We start from the raw sequence: 8,931 nt of genomic DNA on the forward strand, positions 1-8,931 counted from the left end.
TCCGGGAGGAGTACGGTATCCCGACCGATGTTCAGTTAGAGCTCGCCGAGATCGAGACAACCCCGTGGGGTAGGTTAGACTAGTGCCCATTCACCGTGCTGTCCATAGTTGAAGGAGGCCTCCGCTTCCGGGTCAATCCATTGATGATCGAATTTCTGCGCCGCACCGGGCTAGCACCCACCCAAGTCTCAACCAACACTTACCGAATAATCAATGGGGTCCACGGGTTGAACAACCGGCTAGGAACCAAGTTAGGTTTAGCCAAGATACTCCGTCAGTACACACTTGGGCACACGGGCGACGGCCTTGCCTATTACTTAAAAATTCAACCGGGTAAAGAAAAGATTGTGACCGACACCCCAGACAAGGACTTACACGATGACGACTTTTTCTGGGTGTCTGGCAACTATGAAACAGCTGACGTACCGGGCTGGTTCATCAGCAAGAATTTCGGCTCCACATGTAAGCCGTGCTAACTTGCTCGGTCAATTGCCTTTGTTCCATAATTTGAACTTTAACATTTTTCTTCTTTCCTTTGCAGCAATCCAAGCCTTACAAGCCAACTACCATTACCCCAACGAAGAAGCCATCAGGGCCGTGCTCCGTTATCGCAACCGGGATTGCAATGAGCTGCTCGGTTACACCCCAACATACCGATACTCTGCTCCACGCCGAAGTAAAGTCACAGACTTTCTCCGTGCTCCATCACTTCCTCCAGACCCAACACTACCGGACGTGTCCCTAATTCGGTTAACCGAGGCGGAAGAGATGGCAAAGAGAAGCCGCATCAAGAACCTCCTTACTGCAACTTTCGCCGAGATACCGAGCGTCATCACCCGCTCTCCAGCTGCCGGTCAATCAAGCGGGGCCGTGGTGGCGTTGGCTTCTCCAGCCGCCGGTCAAGCCCGCCAAGAAGCCCGCCGAGCTAGGAAAGGGCCTCGCGCAGATCCTTCTGCCGAGCTAGTTGAAGAGCTGACTACCGAGCAACCCACCGTCACCGTAGACCCAACGCGGGCATGGCGACCGCAGCTCAAGCACCGGGGCAAGGAGATCCCGGCAACGGCCTCCGTAAAGGGAGACAAAGAACATCTTCTTGCCTTTGACCTCTCCAAAGCCCTTCTCCTGCCAAGCGACGTGGTCGGAAGCGACTATGTTCCAGACACCCGGCTGGTGAAGTCGGCCGTGAAGTCCATGACTAGGGTATGAGTCTCAAACTTCCACTCAAATTTTCACAAGTGTTTGCACGGTTTCCAAACTGATCCAATTTTCTTCTTGCAGGCCATCCAGAAGCAACACTTGGTCATGGAGCGAATCCATCGATTGCGGCAAAAGGCAAACGACACTGCCAGCCAAGTCCGAAGCCTTCAGACCGAGCTCGGCCGAGCAAAGTCCTCTCTTCAGATTGCTAATGCTGACAACACCAAGTTACTCGGCCAGCTTGGCGACGTCGAGAAAAAGAGGGATGAGCTCCAGGCCGAGCTGGACGCACTCAAAGAGTCAAGGGAGAAGGAGTGCGAAGATGCCAACAACGCCGACTTTAAGGAGGCCGAGGACAGCTATAAGAAGCAGGTCTTCGCCACCCAAGACATCTATTTCAAAGCGGGTTGGAAGTCTGCCTGCGAACAGCTCGGTCAAGGTCCTGATACCGACGTGTTTGCCTCTCCGCCAGCTGTCTTCCTACCGACCTATCTCATGCCATATGCCAACGACGTCTTCAGCGCGTTGCAAGCTGAGGCCGAGGAAGGACTTGAAGGAGCAGCCGAGGCAGATGCTGAGGGAGAGGACCGCCAAGAGCTGGAGCAGCCCGTCTAAACAAAAACCGGTGTGCAAGACCAACCTCTAACGGTCAACTTGGAGGCAACCGAGGATGAATTTACCAACCTATCCCCCTTAGTCTAGTTTTCTTTTTGCTTGCTTTTTCTCTGAACATGTAACCGGGCTAAGTTTCCCACCTTTTGTATTTACTTTCACATCAATGAAAAAGCTTTAATTACATCAAGCGTTTATGCGGTCTTTAAGCCTCATAACTTCAGCCGAACAAGATATCTCGGCGGGACAAACCACATTAATTAACTGATCTAACCGGAAAAGACATCTCGATTGAGAACACCTAAGTTGAGCAAACCATCAACTCTTTCAACCTGAGTAAACATCTCGATTGAGAAGAACTAAGTTGAGCAAACCATCAACTCTTTCAACCGGAGTAAACATCTCGATTGAGAAGAACTAAGTTGAGCAAACCATCAACTCTTTCAACCGGAGTAAACATCTCGGTTGAGAACAACTAAGTTGAGCAAACCATCAACTCTTTTAACCGGAGTAAACATCTCGGTTGAGAATAACTAAGTTGAGCAAACCATCAACTCTTTCAACCGAAGTAAACATCTCGGTTGAGAATAACTAAGTTGAGCAAAACATCAACTCTTTCAACCGGAGTAAACATCTCGGTTGAGAAGAACTAAGTTGAGCAAACCATAAACTCTTTCAACCGGAGTAAACATCTCGGTTGAGAAGAACTAAGTTGAGCAAACCATCAACTCTTTCAACCAGAGTTAACATCTCGGTTGAGAATAACTAAGTTGAGCAAAACATCAACTCTTTCAACCGGAGTAAACATCTCGGTTGAGAATCTCAAAACTTAAAGCAACATTAAAAATGCCAAGGCAAAGATGAGTCACTTCTATATATTTGACACAAATGAATATTACATGAAGTGTAAGGCAAAAAATTCCTTTGCACAAAAAGAAAGCTAAAGCTTTGCACAAAAAGAGAGCTAAAGCTAGAAATAATACAGCTTGAGGTTGGCTGCATTCCTTGGCCGGGGTATTCTTCTACCATCCAAGTCCTCCAGGTGATATGCCCCCTTGCCCGCCAGACCGGTTATCTTGTAGGGTCCTTCCCAATTTGCCCCTAGTTTGCCTTTACCTGGCACCAGGGTATTGCCTATGACCTTCCTCAAGACCCAATCGCCTACTTTGAACGGTCTGGGGTGCACCATTTTGTTGTATTTCCTTGAGAGCTCTTGTTGGTAGGCAGCCACATGGATGAGAGCCTTTTCCCAACGCTCTTCCACTAGGTCTAGTTCAAGGGCAATTGCTTCGGCATTCAGCTCGGGTTCAAAACCTTCACGTCTGAGGGTGGGCATGCTGACTTCCAAAGGTATGACTGCCTCTATGCCATAAGCCAAAGCAAATGGAGTTTCCCCGGTAGACCGCCGCGGGGTTGTTCGGTATGCCCAAAGGACGCTGGGGAGTTCCTCAGCCCACTTTCCCTTGGCCTTTTCCAGCCGTTTCTTCAACCCATCAAGTATGATCTTGTTCGACGCTTCGGCTTGGCCATTGGACTGTGGGTAAGCCGGAGTAGAGTTGTAGAATTCAATCTTCAAATCTTCACAAAACCCTCTGAATAGGCAACCGTCAAACTAGGTGCCGTTATCAGAGATCAGAATTTTGGGAATGCCAAACCGCGTGACCACGTTCTGCCAGACAAACCGCTTCACGTCTTTCTCCTTGATTGTTGCCAAAGGCTCCGCTTCAACCCATTTGGTGAAGTAGTCGGTGGCCGCGATGAAGAACTTCCGGTTGCCTAGTGCTGTTGGTAGTGGCCCCACTATATCTAGCCCCCACATCGCAAAGGGCCAAGGGCTGGTGAGGGAAAGAAGTTCCCTGGCCGGCTGGTGGATCTGGTGGGCAAACTTCTGGCATTTCTCACACTTGCGAACATACTTCTGGGCGTCGGCTTGCATGCACGGCCACCAGTAGCCTTGCGAAATAGCTCGGTAGGCCAAGGACCTGCCCCCTATATGACTGCCACAGATGCCTTCGTGTATTTCGTAAAGGAAGGCTTCCACGCTGTTCGGGTGCACACATTTCAGGTAAGGACCGGTGAAAGACTTCTTGTATAAAGCGCCTGATAGAGAGAGCCAAAACCGCTCGGACTTCACCCGCACTTTATGCGCTTCCTTCTTGTTGGATGAAAGGGTCCGTTCTCTGAGAAAGAGGATAATAGGGTCCATCCAAGAAGGACCTAGCTCGGCGCAGAGTACTTCTGTCTGCTCGGTTTCTTCAATGCTGGGCCTCGGAAGGAATTCAATCAAGAGAGGATTGGGAGATGTGCCGTTGACTATGGAAGCAAGGCCGGCCAACTCATCTGCTCGGCCGTTTTCTTCTCGGCCAATCTGTTAGACCCTGATCGCCTGAAATCGCTTGATATGGTCTCGGACCAAAGCTTGGTACTTTATCATTCTGTCATCCTTTGCCTCGTAAACCCCTAAAACTTGGTTAACCACAAGCTGGGAATCACTGTAAACCATTAGCTCGGACGCTTGCATCTGAAGCGCGCTCTTGAGACCGGCCAAAAGCGCCTCATACTCGGCCTCATTATTGGATGCTGGGAAGCCAAGGGTGATCGAATGTTCAACAGTCAATCCGTCTGGCGAAATCAGAACTATGTCCAGTCCGACACCGTGACGGTTCGAGGCTCCATCAACAAAAAGTTTCCACATTTCGCCAACAAAGAGCTTCCAACACTCTGAGGGGTCCTGAGAAGCTCGAAGGTTGATGGGATCACGGTTTTTCGGCTGGTCGGCTTCCAGTCTTGTGCTGAGTGGTTCCACTTCAGCCCCCCTTGGGGATTCGGCGCCAGACTCAGCCAGTTGATCTGCAATGCCTAGGTCCGTAGGCGAATCGCTAGGTTGCGGTATCATGCCGGCCTCAGGCTCGGTGCTGAGAGGTTCCATTGCTTCCCTCCTCGGTGAGGTGGTGTCAGACAAAGCGGGTTGGTCAATGATACCCAACTCCGTCATCGCCTCACCGGGCTGTAGTATCGAATTAACTGAAGGTGCTTCGGCGGGGCGCGCAAGTTCCGTGTTGCCAATGCCGCCAAGTCACCTCTTTATCTGCCACGGCAATATCGACCGGGCAAGCCGGATGAGTTCCAGGCGAGAATTCAGTAACAAAGTCGGCCAAAGTCTAGGCTTTTATGGCAGTGCGCGGCTGAAACTTCACATCAAACTGTCCCAATTCGACCGCCCATTTAAGAATCCGACCGGAGAAGTCTGCCCGTTCGAACAAAGCTTTGAGGGGGAACTCGGTCAAGACGATGATGGTATGAGCATGGAAATAGTGTGCCAACTTCCTTGAAGCCATCATCAAAGCTAACGCAAGTTTTTCCAGCGGCAAGTACCTCGACTCTGCCGGTAGCAAGGTTTTGCTGACGTAGAAGATGGGTAAATGTTTGATTCCTTCTAACCGGACAAGCATCGCACTGACTACATGCCGCGATACGGCCAGATAAAGGTAGAGTTCTTCTCCGGGCTCCGGTGTGACCAACAACGGCGCTGAAGACAAATACTCCTTGAGCTCGGCCAAAGCCCGGTCACACTCTTCATCCCATGACAACTTGGATTTCAAGGCTTGAAAGAAAGGGCGGCAACGATCTGATGACCGGCTTATAAATCGGTTAAGCGCAGCGGCCATTCCGGCCAAATGCTTCACATCCTTAGTCAAGCTTGGCTATTTTAACTCTTGCACGGCTCGGATTTGTGTAAGGTCTGCTTCGATACCTCGGTTCGTGACTAGGAAACCCAAAAATTTTCCGGATCCCATGCCGAAGGCACACTTAGACGCATGCAGGCGTAGCTTGTGTTTTTTGAGAATGGTGAACATTTCGGCTAAATCGGACAAATAGTCTGCTTGATGCCGGCTCTTAACCACCGTATCGTCAATATAAGCCTCCATTGTCCGGCCTAGCAGGGGAGCGAACATCTTGGTCACCATCCTTTGAAAAGTTGCCCTGGCGTTCTTCAAACCAAAAGGCATGACTCGGTAGCAGAAGAGTCCCCTTGGTGTAGTAAACGAGGTGATCTCTCAGTCGGGCCCATGCATGGCAATCTGATGGTAGCCGCGGTAGGCGTCCAAGAAACTGAGCCTATTATGTCCAGCCGTTAAGTCCACAAGCTGGTCTATTCTAGGCAGAGGGAAGCTGTCTTTCGGACAAACTCGGTTGACGGTCTTGTAGTCAACGCAAACTCGTCACTTCCCATTCTTCTTGGGCACCACGACCGTGTTTGAAATCCACCGAGGGTAATATACTTCCTGAATTGCTCGCGCCTCGAGCAAGTTCTTCACTTTCTCCGCAACTACCTCGGCGTGATGCAACGCCGATCTCCTTGTTTGCTGAATGACCGGCTTGGCTCCAGGGAAGACATTAAGATGATGGCATATAAAACTCAGATCGAGACCGGGCATGTCGTAAGGTGACCATGCAAAGACTTCGATGTTGGCCGTCAAAAACTCGACCATGTCGGTCCTTTCTTGGGCTATAAGGCTTGAGTCGAGCAAGAAGAACTTGTTCGGTTGCTCTGTATCAATGCGCACTTCCACCAACTCCCCGACGGCTTTGTCCTCAGCCTTTGTGCCTACGTCATGAAGGACTCCTTGGTCTTCCGGTCCCTCAATCATTTGAACGAAGCCTTTGGCAGCTCGGCTCCCGTTGACTGCCACGAAGCATTGCTTCGACATGACTTGATCGCCCCAAACCTCCTCAATTGCCCCCATAACCGAGGGGAATCTCACCACCTGGTGGTAGGTTGACGCTACGGCTTGCATAGCGTGGAGCCATCCCCTTCCAAGGATCAAATTATAAGTGGATGGCACCTGCAACACCCAGAACTCCACCTGTTTGACCAAGGATCCCGCTTTGACCGGCAGGATAATCTTTCCCAAAGGCCACTCTGGTTGTGAGTTGAAACCAACCAGTGGCGAACTTGCCGGGGCCAAATCTGTATCCCAGAGCTTCAGTTGTTTGAAAGCGTCGTAGTACATGATCTCGACCGAGCTTCCCTGATCGATCAAGATCCGTTTGACATCAAATTCTTTGATGCGGAGTGTAACCACTAGGGCATCGTTGTGCGGCGTCTGAATGCGCTCTAAGCCTCTTGAGGAGAAACTGATCACATCTTTCTCTTCGGTCTTCCCCCTCTTGATCGCAGGCTGAACCGACAAAACTTCCCTCATGTGTTCTGCCTTCTTGATCATACCTCGGAGCTCGCATACACGTGCCGGTTCGACTATGCCGTGGATGACATTAACAACCCCTTGTGGAGGTGCATCTCGGTCATCCAGTCCCCGCGGGTCAACCAGAGCTTGATTGGCCTTCACGCCCCCGTCAATGTAAAGGTCCAGGTGTCCGGCCGTGACTAGCTTCTCCAAGTGTTGCCTCAAAGGCAAACAGTCCTCTGTCCGGTGGCCTCGCTCCCGGTGAAACATGCAACGGTACCTCGGATTGAAGCCCTTCTGTCCGTCGCCTAACTTAGCAGGAAATCGGACATACTCCTCGTCGCGGATTTCACTAAGTATGCGATAGATTGGAATCTTAAAGACCGTGGTAATGCTTGTTCTTGCTTTCAACCTTCTGTTTGCATCGGCTACATTATCCCGGGGTAGTCATCCCAATCATTCCGACGTCTCCTACCCCAGTTTTTGCGATTTGAGCCACGGTCCGATTCTTTAGCGCGGTCATTTGATTGGCTGGACTCCTGTCTGACCGCGTGCACTTTGCCAGCTGATCACTTATCGGTTGCTACCGGAGTTGCCTTCACGGTAGACGCTGACGCATCATCCTCCACTTGGATGTGCTCATTGATGCGCTGCATTAGTTAGCCCATGGATGTCGGCTGGTGCATGGTAAGCGAGTCCCGCAGTCTATGTCCGACCGGGAGACCACGCTTGTATTATGTGATTGCAAGGTTGACCGGGCAATCCAAGATCTCGTTGAAGGTCTCCCAATATCTGGAGTTGAATGCCTTCAATGTGTCGCTCGGTTCCATCTTGACACTCAGGAGGTGATCAACTTCCTTTGGTATTTTCGTGTTGGTTTTGAAGCGCGTCACAAAGGCTTCGGCCAACTACTGCCACCTTTCAACGCTTCCCTCCGACAACCTCTCGAACCATTTCAAACCCAGCTCGCCCAAACTCGACGGAAAGATCAAGCACATAAGAGCGTTATTCCGCCTATGTCCGGCCATGACCTGTCGGAAATGACTTACATGCATATACGGGTCGGTTTTTTCGTCATAGAGCGTGAACTTTGGCTGGTGGAAGCCCGCCGGAAGTGGTGCGGTCTCCATATCCACGGAGAATGGAGTGGCACTCAGCCTCGCCAAGTCTGTATCTATAAGGAGAGGCGCGGCTGGGCGGGGTAGAGGCATTCCGACCTCCTCGCTGGTGTGAACCCCATAGGATAGCCGTTGGAACGCCAGCACTCTTTGAGCCTCCCGCCGGCGAGCCCGTTCCTTCAAAACTGCCCGCAAATCCTTAGAACGAGCGGAATAAGAATACCTCGACGTCGTCGCCGGACGTGAGGGTCGATAGGTGCTGTCTTGCGCGCTAGACTTCTCTTCGTGCACGTCGGAATCTGCAACCTTGTAACTTCTGGTGATGGAAATAAAAGGAGTTTGCCGCTGACTCTAACTGCCTGAACGGCGAGGTTGGGTGCGCTCACTGTGTGCTCCCTCTCCAGCTACACCCTTCTCTTTGACATGCCGCTTCAGCTCCTCCATCTCCGCCGCCATTCACCGGATGACGGCGTCTTGGTCTCTTAACTTGTGTTCCAGACGTCTGGCATGTGATTCTCTCTGCCGCCGATGACCGTCTGGACTCCGTGAATGACCATAACTTCTTCTGCGCTTATCCCGCGCATCTCTTGAATGTCCTCCTGGAGAAATCTCCAGGCCCGCCATCGGAGGAATGATGGTGGGATGTCCTTCTCTCTGTCTGCCCGACTCCGAGGAAACTCCGTCGACGGCGGACAGCGGAATCTCCTCGTTGTTCGCCATAGACGGCGATCGGATGAGCCTGGAAGACAAGGTTTTCCCACAGACAGCGCCAATTGTGCGGGGAGCAAATATTCAGGCAAGCCCGCACTCCTTTC

This window comes from Camellia sinensis, chromosome 6 (genome assembly GCF_055761805.1).
Source record: "Camellia sinensis isolate YWXY chromosome 6, ASM5576180v1, whole genome shotgun sequence".
Classification (NCBI taxonomy): Eukaryota; Viridiplantae; Streptophyta; class Magnoliopsida; order Ericales; family Theaceae; genus Camellia; species Camellia sinensis.